The 12,927-nt window shown below is 54.1% G+C and overlaps 1 protein-coding gene across 3 annotated transcripts in view; it reads left to right on the plus strand.

Annotated features, from left to right (window-relative positions):
* The window catches only part of RBPMS (RNA binding protein, mRNA processing factor), a 130,073-nt gene that overhangs the window by 3,885 nt on the left and 113,261 nt on the right, over nt 1-12,927 (plus strand). The gene's annotated exons all lie outside the window — the stretch shown is intronic.

Raw genomic sequence — 12,927 nt, forward strand, 5'->3', positions numbered from 1 at the left:
CTGTGATGATCTAGTCTGACCTGCATACCACAGGCCAGAGAACTGCCCAGAGCAGAGCTTTTAGAAAAACATCCCATCTTGATTTGAAAATTGTCCATGATGGAGAATCCACCATGGTAAATTGTCCCACACGTTAAAACCCTTACCCTTAAAAATGTATGCTTAGTTTTCAGTCTGAATTTGTCTAGGTTCAACTTCCAGCCATTGACTCATGTTGTTCCTGGTTCAGCTGGACGTCACCACAGAATACAAACATCGGTTAAATGGACCAATTGCATTATTTCTGACACGGATTGTAAAACTGGCTTGAAAATGTACCCGGTACTAAACGACTTGCCCGCCCTTTGCATGGCTAATAATAATAATTAATAATAATTATTTATTTTTGTCCATCAAACCAGTACTCTTCCCAGGTGAGCGGGCAAGTGGAACGTTGTAAGGTTGTGACAAAGTACTTTTCTCTGGATTGCATCACTCCATTGTGTATCTTCTCAGCATAGAAGGCAGGTTGTAGCTATACCTGGCTTTCATTGTATTTAAACGGGATATAGATTGTTTTTTACTCACTGAGAGCTTAACCCTGCTTCCAGTAAAGTCAACAAGCAAAACATTGAGTAGGAGGCGGAGCAGGCCCAAAACGTTGGCGGCATGTCCAGCAGAAGACGGAGGGGGAAATCATTGTGTTTGGAATGGTGCCAGCGTGCTGTGCAGAGTGCAGACCATGTTGTGTAAAGAGCGCATGGCTGCATTGTTCCTGAGTGCACGTTACCAAGAGTGGAATGCTCCTGATGAATCTCTATAACTCTTTGTAGGGAAGAGACAAGAGGTGGGTCCCTCTGACACGGCAGGGAACTTCCTTCCAGCCCGGGCCCATTTGGGGACAGTCAGAAGGGCGGTGGTTCTGCTGGGTGTGTGGAGGATGGTGGTGAGCACGCTGGGTTTCTCTCATTTACTCTAGGCTCCAGGCTTGGAAATTGGCTTTTACCTTTGAGGGCCAGGCACTGAGTGGCCTTTGCACCGTATCACCGGGCTGGCTCAGGGGGTTGGGGTGCTGGCTCGGGGGTGGGGCCAGAAATGAGGGGTTCAGGATGTGGGAGGGGGCTCCGGGCTGAGGCAGGGGGTTGGGATGCGGGAGGGGGTGAGGGCTCCAGCTAGGGGTGCGGGCTCTGGGGTGGGGCCAGGGATGAGGGTTTGGAATGTGGGAGGGGGCTCTGCACTGGGGCAGGTGGTTGGAGTGGGGGGTGCGGGCTCTGGCGTGGGTCTGGGGATGAGGGGCTTGGGGTGCAGGAGGGGGCTCCGGGTTGGGGGTGGAGTCGAGGAGTTCAGAGTATGGGAGGTGGCTTTGGGCAGAGGCAGGGGATTGGGGTGTTGGAGAAGGTACAGGCTGGGGGTGCAGGTTCTGGCGTGGGCCAGAAATGAGGGTTTGGAGTGTGGGAGGGGGCTCTGCACTGGGGCAGGAGGTTGGAGTGGGGGGTGCGGGCTCTGGGGTGGGTCTGGGGATGAGGGGCTTGGGGTGCAGGAGGGGGCTCCGGGCTGGGATCAAGGGGTTTGGAGGGTGGGAGGGGGATCAGGGCTGGTGCAGGGGGGGTGAGGGCTCTGGCTGGGGGTGCAAGCTCTGGGGTGGGGCCGAGGAGGAGGGGCTTGGGATGCAGGAAGGGGCTCTGGGTTGGGGGGGGGCTCAGGGCTGGGGTAGGGGGTTGGGGCGCTCTCGGGCAGCTCCTGGTCAGCAGTGCAGTGGGGCTAAGGCAGACTCCCAGGTTCCCGGCCAGTGGGAGTGTGGAACCGGTGCTCGGGGTGGGGGCAGCATGCGGAGCCCCGTGCCTTCCCCCCCGCCTGGGAGCCGGACTTGCTGGCCACTTCCGGGCCGCAGCACGGTAACAAGACAGGTAGGGACTAGCCTGCCTTAGACCCGCAGCAGTGCTGACCTGACTTTTAATGGCCCAGTCGGCGGTGCTGACCGGAGCCACCAGGGCCCCTTTTCAACCGGGCTTTCTGATCGAAAACCAGACACCTGCCCACTCTAAGGTGGCTGAAGCTCACTTTTCCCAAGTCTGGCCGAGGGGTTTGTCAGGCCTGGCTGCTCCCCGCACAGCTTCAGGGCTGCAGGGGTTCCAGACAGGAGTGGGGGACCCCCACACTCACCCCAGGAGTACAGAGAGTGTGTTGGCCCTTGCATACACGTGGAGGTGTGGTTGAGTCTGGTCATGGGGGAGGTCAGCGATCGCTGTTCAGGAATCCTGAGTCGGGAGGCAGCTGAAAATATTCCAGGATTTTCTGGCAATAATTCCTAGTGTCAATCTAATAACGTACGTCCATGGAGCCCATCCCTGTGCCAGCTGAGCCCCTCCCCAGCTCTACCCTCGCACTCTGGGAGGTAGGACAGGGCTGGTCCTGCCATTGTATACATGGGAACTGAGGCTGAGTGACTTGGCCAAGGTCATGCAGGGAATCTGTGGTGGAGCTGGAACTGAACGCAGGTCTATGAGTCCCCGGCTAGCGCCCCAACCACTGGGCTATCCTTCCCCTCTTAGAAACTCTCTGGTTTTAGGTTGTTTCCCAAATAGCCAGTTTCCGTTACTGCTTAAGTGCCCTAGAGAATACTCAGAGACCTGAAATAACTCGGTGGTAATGCTGCCTCAGTTGTCTGCCCTTGTCCTGGCCCTGGGCTCCCACTTCACCTCCATAGTGATCTCCTGCCTGAGTGTTCGGCCTCTTGCTTCTCTCCCCTCCTCCTCTCCCCTGCTGCTGTTTGCCAGGGTCTCTGGGATTTCATGACAGGTCTTCTGATTGCTTTATTCTGCAGTGCCGATAGGCTTCATGCTGAGCTGTTGTAGGCAGGGCCGGATGAAGGCCCAGACAATATAGACCCAAGCCTAGGGCTCCACCCCCTGGAGTCACAGGATTGCATGAGAATCGCAGCTCGTGTTGTAAAAGAAATGTGTGTCTAGTTCTCAGGGGTGAAGTAAAGCTTTAAAATGTGCTTGAGTCTGCAGAGAGCCTGAGCCCATTGCTCTGAGGGGGGAGGAGCTGCCTGGGAGTGTAACTGATATAGTGACGCTGCCTGAGTCTGCAGAGAGCCTGAGCCCATCGCTCTGGGGAGCGGGGGAGCTGCCCCATGTGTCTCACTGGGGTATTAATTCCAAGCACCTCTGCTCTGGGGGACCTGTCAGCCAAGCAGGGGGCTCTGTGCTGTTGGAGGAGCAACAGCGCAGTGGGCCCAGATGTCCCTCCCAAGCAGAGACACCCTGTTGGCGTAAATGCTGGGGGCACACCAGCTGTCACCCCTGCCTCTCAGAAGGGGAGGGGAAGCCCCTACTGTCCCTCCTGGTGGGGAGGAAGGGCCCTGTGCTGCTGGGCCTGCCTCTCTGGGAGGAGGGGGGCGCCCTGCCAGGCCCCTCCAGCTGTGCTTTTATCATGATGGGTCTGTGGGCCTGGTGCGCCCGTGTGGCCTGAGTGGATGGCATCAGCAGAGCACTCAGCCCAGCCCAGGATGAAATCTCTCTTGCCCTCTGCTTACGGATGGCTGCTGTTCATGTGGTCACGTCCCTTCACCCAGGCAGTGCTGCTAGAACAGTCAGCCCCTCCCGTCCGGGCAGTCAGCAAACGTCCCCCTCAAATGGCTGCATGACAGCCAGAGAGCCGGCGCACAGGTGCCTTGGGAGCAGGGCTGTGTTGGGTGGGAACAGGGGGAGCAATGTGGCACAGCCCCAAGCCCCGCTGCCTACAGCAGCACTGCTCCCGCTCTCCCACACTGCCTCATGCCAGGGCAGAAACCTTCCTCCTCCCTCCCCTCCGGGCCACGTGGCTTTGAACTTGTTCTAAACGCAGGAGAGCACCAGGCCCTGCGTGGCGGGGATGAGTCCTGGGGCCGGCAACCAGGCAACCCTAAGCTGCAAATCCCAGTTGGGCCCCAGCGAAGACCGTCTTGTTTATGTCAGTGAATTTGTGGGTTTGCAACATGCTTAAACAGCCCCTGGTAATCTAAACCAAACCGTTAATGGAGCGAGTATTTATGTCAGGACTAATCCCCGGGCATGGAATGTCCCCTGCTGGCGGAGAGCGCTGGGCGTACCAAGCAGCTCTGCTGCCGTCGTCCTGTCCTGCGCTGGGGATGTTACGCGTGTTGTGCGGTGTTTCGCTGTTGTGGTGAAATTCCCCTCCCCTAAAGGACGGGCGCATTTTACAGGTCAATTTCAGGAACATCATTCTGTGCCAACAGGAGAGAAGCCTGCCGGCACATTTTGGATCCAGCAGCTTTTGAGGTCTTAAATGATGTTCTTCTGTCTCTTCCTTTTGGCTCTTGCTCCGTTGCCCCAGCTCCTCTCCCGGCTTCGTTCCCTTCGCTGCCGTCGCACATATTCACCCCTTTAAAATCCTTTCCTCAAAGAATACCGTTCTTCTGCTAGCACTGGGGCTTGTAACGGCAGCCAGCGCTAGAGGCACTTCAGAATTATCCAGTGCTCATTGAGACCAGCTGTCAGTTTCAGTTGTGTTGCCGGCTACTAGCGAAGACAGAGAATCCCACGGGCAGGACGTAGGGCCCAGATCTCACTATCAGGAACTGCTTCTTGATTTTCACTTACATTTTCCTTTTCTTATATTCATCCCAGCCTCTTGTGACCTATAGAAATCCACTGAGTGCAATGCGCCTCCCTCCTTATCGGACATACAGGCCAGATTTCCCCTCCCTTATGCCGCATTGATTTCCAAGGGACCACTCATGCAGTAGAGAGCTACTCAATGTGAGGAAGGGTGGCCAGTCAGGGCTAATAAATTAATCTGAGATTGGGCAGCTTCATATCATCAATCACTCAGAAATGGCCTTTCCGTAGGGAGCTAGATGATGCGGTGGGAGGAGAGATGCCCTTAGAATTGCAGAAACTTTTAATGACCGACCTCTATTGTCACCCTTTGACAATATTACCAAATCGTTTCTCCAAGGACGCTTCCGTTTATTCACCATCCGCAGGAGCTGTAGAGTAACTGTCAGCAAAGTCCCGTTGCAAAATCGGTTTGATGTTGACAAATACGGATGTCAGGCCATATGACTGTAGAGCAATTCTGGTCAAATATTCCACTGCCGTCATTTTATTCTGTAACCAGGATTCCAGTCTTCTGACTTGTAAGTGATTATTCTTGGGCAGTGGGCAGCCAACCTGTTAAACCACGAGTAGAAAATTAAAGTTAGCTCTGCTGAAGTGTGGTGATGCGAAGGCTTGGGTTAAGTATTAATTTGGCGTAGTTAATTAAGTGCCTTGCGAGTGACTCATACTCACTGCCTTGCCAGTCACCTTTCACCCTTTCAAGTTAAAGTTTGCTTGGGAGTGTGTTGTACCCACCAGGCAGCCTCGGCTGTATTTTATCTGTAAATCCCGGGTGTTTGGAGTCCTCTTGAGGTGTCGGGGTTGCATAATGTGACCTGAGCCGGGCAAACAAGTTTATTGCATCCCAATGTCTCTGGAGCTGTCTGCAGGTGACAGATTGTTCCCAGTGTCAGGAAATGCAGGAGAGGCTTTCCAAGTGATGGGGTCAATCAGGTGTCAATTGCTATGGAAACCACTGATCACAAGGGCCTTCTGGCTGCATTGCCATGGTCTGTTGTCATCACCATCTAGCTACATAGCATGTGCTGTGGGAACCCTGATGAGGGTGTGCATAGGGGGCCTGATTTCCCCACTGCCTGTGTCTCTTGTGTCCCACAGACGCCTATGCACAGGGCTGGCAAATGCTTCCGTTCTGATGTGGTAGCATTTTTCACTGCCTTTGCACTCACACAAGGGTGTAAGTGACCAAACAAGGTGCAGAACAGGAGAGAACCAGCCTCAGCATGTGAAAGAAATAGGGAGGAATCTCATATTTGAGGTCCATGCGTGCAAACTGCTCTCTGGGGTCACCTGGGAGCAGCCAGCCTTCCCCACCGGGCTGAGAGCAATACAGAGGAATGAGGCAAAGCTGGGGACAGGGATAGAAACAAAGACACTAACACTTCGAATCTCACTCATGTCAGGTCCTGTAGTGTCAAACACATGGAAACGCACAGCGCGGTGTAATGACGAGAGCTAGCGACACGCAGAAATTCTGTTCCATGGGACAGTCCAACATTTTGAAATAGGTGTTTGTTCCAAATTGGAATGAAAACAAAACATTGTGAAATTTCCCATGGAATGAAAATTCTGGGGGGGGGGGGGGGGGGGGGGAGGATTATTTTAGGTCAAGGGAAACATGAAAAAAATCAAAATGTTTTGTTCCAGTTTTGAGTGTTTTTCTTATTTTGTATTGCATTCTAATTTATTACAGTAAAATAAGAAGTCATTTCCAAACAGAACATTGAAGATTCCCTCACTCTGCAGCCAGGGAATCTGTCCTGGGATCCATCCCTTGATACAGACAGAACTCCCCAGCTGAGCTTTCACTGTTAAATCACAATCCCCCACAACTGTGACTCTGACCCGAGTGGAACCTGGGGAGGGTTGTTTCATGAGGACTCGCCTGTACTGAAGTTGCTCCCGTTTACCTGAAATTCATTGAAAAACGGGAGTTGTATTTGTGCCAAACCCTGTGCGGTCAGTTATAGGGGTTTGAACTTGTGTCAGTAAATGTCCAGCCCCCGGGTCTGATCCAGTCTGCCAGTGCCTCTGCTCCCATCCTTCACTCCTGGCTGTCTCTCTTTCACTTGCTCCAGAGCCCACGTCAGGGCCAGAGAAGGGGTGCCCAGGAAATCACTGAGAACAGCCATGAAGAGCGTATGCTGCTCCTAGAGGAGTATAATGTGAGGGATAAACAGGAGAGGAAATCCTGCCCCTCGACCTCACTGAGAGCTGGCTGAAGGGGTTAATGGCCTGGTGGCTGCAAGGGGTGATTTTCAGAAGGTGTTTAGCTGAGGGGTCCCTCTCAAGTGGCCCCCAAAGTGCAGTTCTGTAAAATGGCACTGTGGAATTTCAGCCTGTAGACTCAGTGACACTAGCTCAAAGGTGCTCAGTTTACAAGGCAAAATGTGGGTGTTCTACCTCCCAGGGAGGCAGTCGCTGTGCTCGGAGAGCCAGGCTGGGTTCTTTCTGGCTCTCACATCACCCCAGCAGTCAGGATCCCTTGGGCGCATTGCACTCTCCACGTGCCTACGTGCAATCAGAGCAGAGTCTAGCCCAGCAGTGACGTAGTCAGCAATCCTGCGGCTGTGTGAAAACAGAATCCGCCTCCCTCTCTCCTCCAGGGCAGATTGGCAGAGGCCCTGGGGGGTTTTCGCCTTTCTCTGCAGTGTGGGGCACCGGTCACTTGCTGGAGGATTCTCTGCACCTTGAGGTCTTTAAACCACAATTTGAGGACTTCAGTAACTCAGACATAGGTCAGGGGTTTGTTACAGGAGTGGGTGGGGAGATTCTGTGGCCTGCGTTGTGCAGGAGGTCAGGCTAGACGATCATAATGATCCCTTCTGACCTTAAAGTCTATGATTCTCTGAGCTGGGTGGACTCTGCAGTGGTTATAGGAGTAAAACAGCAATAAAACCTTGGCTTTGGTGACCAAGGTCAGCAGCCCTGTTTCCGAGCACACCGAGAGCACACCTGAGTGAGAAAGTGGCATTCTTCATAGGTTCACAGATACGAAGGGTAGAAGAGACAGGAGAGTGGGGACGGCTGGCTGGTGTGATCCATTCTGTTATGGCTGTTGAAGTTAAGTGGACAGTGAGGCATAAGTGCTGGCACTAGAGGTGCTGGGGGGGGGGTGCTGCCGCACCCCCTGGCTTGAAGTGGTTTCCATTATATATAGGATTTCCAGTTTGGTTCAATGACTCTCAGCACCCCCACTATAGAAATTATTCCAGCGCCCCTGCAGTGAGGCGTCTGGGAGGAGACGTCAGCGAGACAGCTGAGGCCAGGGAATGGGTCGAGGGAGATGGGCAGGTCTGGAAAGGCACCAGTGTTCAGAGGGTATTGGAAGGCCAAGAACACACAGAGAAACAGTGCGAAGGGGGAGGCCAGAGACTTGTGGGACTTGCCCAGAGCAGTGAGAGCTAAGAGAAGAACTGATGGGAGGGGGCTTGTGGGGAGGGCCAGGAGGACCTAGCTGAATTCAGGAACCGGGTGACACGTTATAGATGAAATTCTGTGCAGAAAAATACAAGGTCTGTCCCGCATATAGGAAGAAAACATTTTACACTGACAGCTGCTGAATGAGCAGCAAGAGAGTGAGGCCTCCTGGAGAAGGGACCATGTGCACAGCAGCTTTCTGAAGAGCTAATAAGGTGCTGGGCTAGGCTAAGAAGGAGGTAGAGAATATGAATGCAAATATTTTGTTGCTGCTGTTTGAACAGCTAGAACGTCCCAGGTGTAATGTAGTCTGCAGTCGGGTCCATGATCGCTTTGTCTCAGCCAGAGAGGCAGTGTGATGACCCGTAGGCACAACAGCCTGGGGTAGCCAGGGGAGGAGTGAGATGTGGGGAGAAGTCTGGAGGATCTGGGTCGGGGCCCCAGTCCTGCGTCGCAATCTACTAGCAAGGGGGTGGCACTAGCCGATTGCATGGCACAACTGGGGAGCATGGGAGTGACCAAGCCAGGTGTAGGCAGCGTTTGAAAGCAATATTCTATTGGAGTGACCATAGTTTGCAAACTCAGCTTAAAACGTTTTGCCCTCCACCGTTCGGGCTGGTCAAGCTCGGGTTAAAACGCAGTAGCCTGATCTGGTTTGGAGCCTCCTTGTGGGTCGGACAAGGACAGGGCAGCGCAGGAGTTGAGATTGCAGTTCTCTTCCAGGCCTCATTTCAACCCACGGTCCCAAGTTTGCCCCCGGGCTCCATACAATTTGACCTAAGGCCAGAGAAGAGGCTCTGGCTGATTTTGAATTGAATCAGTAAAATCAATTGAGTTTTAGGAAGCTTAAGAATTTTCCGTATTTCAAAATCTCAAATTGCCTTTTTGTGTCCCTAGAAAAACAACGTGTCACCTCTTAGCCACTGCACCAACTCCTGCCACTAGTTTGTAGCTAGAGGTTGCTGCAGAGACAGCGGGGTGTGTGTGAGGGCCTCAGAGCGGGGCCGGGGATTCACAAATGGAAACAACACCGTTGGCCATACTTTGCTGGGATGAATAATCCAAAGTCTTCATTCACCCCCCTCTCCCTGCCAGTTACAGTTCCTGGTCTTTCATTGCTGTCCAGACACACTCAGAGGTTGTTTCATTTTCAGTCGTGTAAGGAGTGAAGAATTTTTATTCAAGTTGGCAACTAGGCCGCCTCCAGTATTAACTGCACCCCGCTGCATGCAGGCTACATGCAGATGTTCACTGAGCATGTAGCCAAAACATACACGGCTGTGTGATGCTTTCCCAGGGGCTCCAACTAATACATTTTACGTACGGCAGGTATAACAGCGGCACACTCATTTTGCTGATGCCTGGGGTCCAAGGCCTGCAGCTGCCATGGTATGTTTAGTCAGCTACACGGCATCATCATAACCAAACATACAAGCCCAGAGGCATCATCAGGCAGTTGGGTTTCTGTACTTTTCCTCCACCCCGTGATAAGCTTAAGACACCAACGCCCTGTGCCTTCTCGTACATTTGCAATGGGAGCTGGTATTTGTGATCATCACTCCAACCCTGCTAAAGCACTTAGCTTGCAGAGGGGTCCATGCAGGTGGCTCTACCTCCACCACAAGTTATGGGCTGGGTGCAGGAATCACTGGGGAAGGTTGTTCTGCAGGAGGTCAGCCTAGATGGGCATAAAGGTCCCTGCTTGGAATCGATGAATCTGTGAAAAGCCAGCTTGGAGCAGAGCTGGTGTTGCCTGGTTTTTGATTCTGACAATTTTCTGCTCCTCCACTGTCACAGTAACAACGCAGCATCTGCTGTCGGTTTGAAATGCTGCGACAGGATGATCCATCCCTCTGGTTTCCTTGCTTTAGGCTAGGGTTACCATATTTCCACAATCAAAAAAGAGGACACTGGGGGCGGGGGGGGGGGGGGGGAGAGCCCTGCTCTAGCCCTGCCCCCACCCTGCCCTGCCCCCATCCACTCCCTCCCACTTCCCACCCCCTGACTGCCCCCCTCAGAACCCCCAATCCTCCCCTACTCCTTGTCCCCTGACTGCCCCCTCCTGGGACCCCTGCCACTAACTGCCCCCTAGGACCCCACCCCCTATCTAAGCCTCCCTGCCTCTTGTCCCCTGACTGCCCCCTCCTGAGAACCCCCCACCCTAACTGCCCCCTAGAACCCTACATGTCCCCTGACTGCCCCGACCCTTATCCACACCCCCACCCCATATTCACACCCCCGCCCCCAGACAGACCCCTGGGACTGCTCCCCGCCCCCTGACAGGAAACCCAGAACTCCCGACCCATCCAACCCCCCTGCTCCCTGCCTGCCTCGACCCCTCTCCACACCCCTGCCACCCTGACAGCCCCCCCAGAACCTCCAACCCATCTAACCCCCCCTGCTCCCTGTCCCTGACTGTTCTAACCCCTCTCCACACCCCTGCCCTCCTGACAGCCCCCCAGAACCTCCGACCCATCCAACCCCCCCCCTGCTCCCTGTCCCCTGACTGCCCCCCTTCTCCAACTCCCCGGCCCCCTACCGTGCCGCTCGGCTTAGAGCAGGTGTCTGGCTCCGTGTGGAGAAGGGGGAAAGCGGGGGGGGGGCCTCTGGCCGCCACTGCCAGCCCCGCCGCCGCGTTCCCTCACAGGCGCACAGCCCCGCCCCCCAGCGCTGCCGGGTGGCGTGCTAAGGCTGCAGGGGATGGGGGGAGCCGGAAAGGGGCCCCAATGCGAGCGGCGCTCGGCCGCCCTGTCAGCCGCTTTTCGCTCTTTAAATAGCCGACCGGGGGGAAATCCCAGACATTTTTAGATTTTTAGAAACCCCCCCCGGGCGGCTATTTAAAGAGCGAAAAGCCGGACATGTCCGGGGAAACCCGGACGTATGGTAGCCCTACATTAGGCTCCCTAGCAATCCCTTCTTCAGGATCCTGAAAAGTAGCATGAACGGCAGAATTGCCCCCCAGTTTATGTGCTCTGTCAGCTGTGGTTTCTGTGGTCCTGCTTTGTTTCTGGGGCTTAGCGGCTGTCTGGGGAAGGAGCCGTTCTGGCCTGCGAGTCATTCCCAGGGTAAATGAACACCACTCTGAGGACAGGGGCTGTCAGACTTGAGTCACTGATTTTATCAGGCTTTTAAAGAAGTTTTATCTCGGGCGCTTTTTTCACTCCTTTCCTATGGATTGGGAGGCCCCGGGATGTTCTCTGCAGATAAGGCAAAACCATCCTAATTTCCATGTAAAATCTTTGCCTTTTTCAATGTTTAACGAAAACATCTGCACAGCTTGTCAAGAATTATTGTGGAGAAACTACATTTGTGTATCGTCTCCACCTCATTTTTATAGGTGCCAACTCCCCACCCTGAACATGGCAGGTTTACAGAGTATTGTTTATGTAGGACCTACGCTACTTGCTGTTTTAATCTGTGCAGGAGAGTTCTGTGTAATATAACAATAGAATAAAGAACACATTTCCTGTGGTCTGTATGGAAATCTTCCATACAGTTTGTGGGCTAAATGATCTGAGTGTTTCCCTTTTAGATTAGAAATAACGTTCTCCTGACTTCTCCACTAACGTAATGTAATGCTACGCTGCAGGGGTTTGTTGTATTGTTGATACACGTCCGGGCATCTACTGCCTTGACCAGGTGTCTTTTTATTACTGAAATCAAAACAAATATATGAACGCCAGGTCTCATTTTCACATTTCACTAACATCGCCAGTTAGGTCTGATTTCAACTGATTTCAGTTGAAGACCCTTCAAACACAGGCCCCATCTGCCACGCCAGGCCCCGAGTGCCGTCGCTCCCTCTCTGCAGTACAAAGCGGGGATAGGTCGCCGCCACTCCAATCTGGTCGCGTTTCGCAGCCACGCCGCACAGCTTAAGCCTCTACTCCAGGGGAAGGAAGTGGAGAAGCAGGCCCATAAAGTTACAGCCATTTCTGAGAAAATGTTTGTATCCCGTCGGGATGTTGTTACTAATTGTGTCTGTTCTTTAAGATGTCGTGGAAAGGTAGTTCATTTTAGTGGCATTAACAGGTGATTGGCTGCGCATGGTCACGTACCTTTTACAGTTCCCTCCTGCTGGATCTAGGGAACAGGGGCACATTCCAGAAGAGTTTCTCAGGCTTGCCCCAGAGTTTGACTGGCTAGAGTTGCCATACGTCCGGTTTTTCCCGGACACGTCCGGCTTTTTGGTAATCAAACCCCCGTCCGGGGGGAATTTCCAAAAAGCCGAACATGTCCGGGAAAAATACTCCCAGCTTTGCCGGCATCCCTGGCTTACCTTAGAGCGGGCTCCGGCGGCGGCTGCTGCTCCCTGACTCCTCAGCTCTGTAAGAGCCGAGCTGCCCGAGCGCTACCGGCTTCACCGTTTGCCGGGCAGCCCCCAGACCTCCAGACCTGCTGCGCCCCCGGCTGGGCACTTCCCCAGTGCAGCTGGAGCCCGGGAGGGGAAGCACCCGGCCGGGGATGCAGGGTCTGGAGGTCTGGGGGCTGCCCGGCAAACCATTAAGCCGGTAGTGCTCGGGCAGCTGTTTCGTGTGGCTGGGCGGGAGGAGGGGGAATGCGGGGCGCTCAAGGGAGGGGGCGGAGTTGGGGTGGGGACTTTGGGGAAGGGGCGGGGCTGGGGCGGGGTCTTGGGGAAAGGGGCGGAGTTGGGGCACAGCCGGGGGCGGGGAAGGGGCGGGGCCAGGGCCCCGTGGAGTGTCCTCTTTTTAAAAACCTTAAGTATGGTAACCCTATGAATGGCCCACATGCATGCAGCGGCATGAGTGAGATACAGTTCATTGACAGCTGTTGTCTCACTTCCAGCGCTGCTCCTCTGGGGCTCTTAGGGTGACCAGATCAAGTGTGAAAAATCGGACGGGGATGGGGGGTAATAGGAGCCCATATAAAAAAAAAGCCCCAA

Source organism: Malaclemys terrapin, chromosome 5 (genome assembly GCF_027887155.1).
Source record: "Malaclemys terrapin pileata isolate rMalTer1 chromosome 5, rMalTer1.hap1, whole genome shotgun sequence".
Classification (NCBI taxonomy): Eukaryota; Metazoa; Chordata; order Testudines; family Emydidae; genus Malaclemys; species Malaclemys terrapin.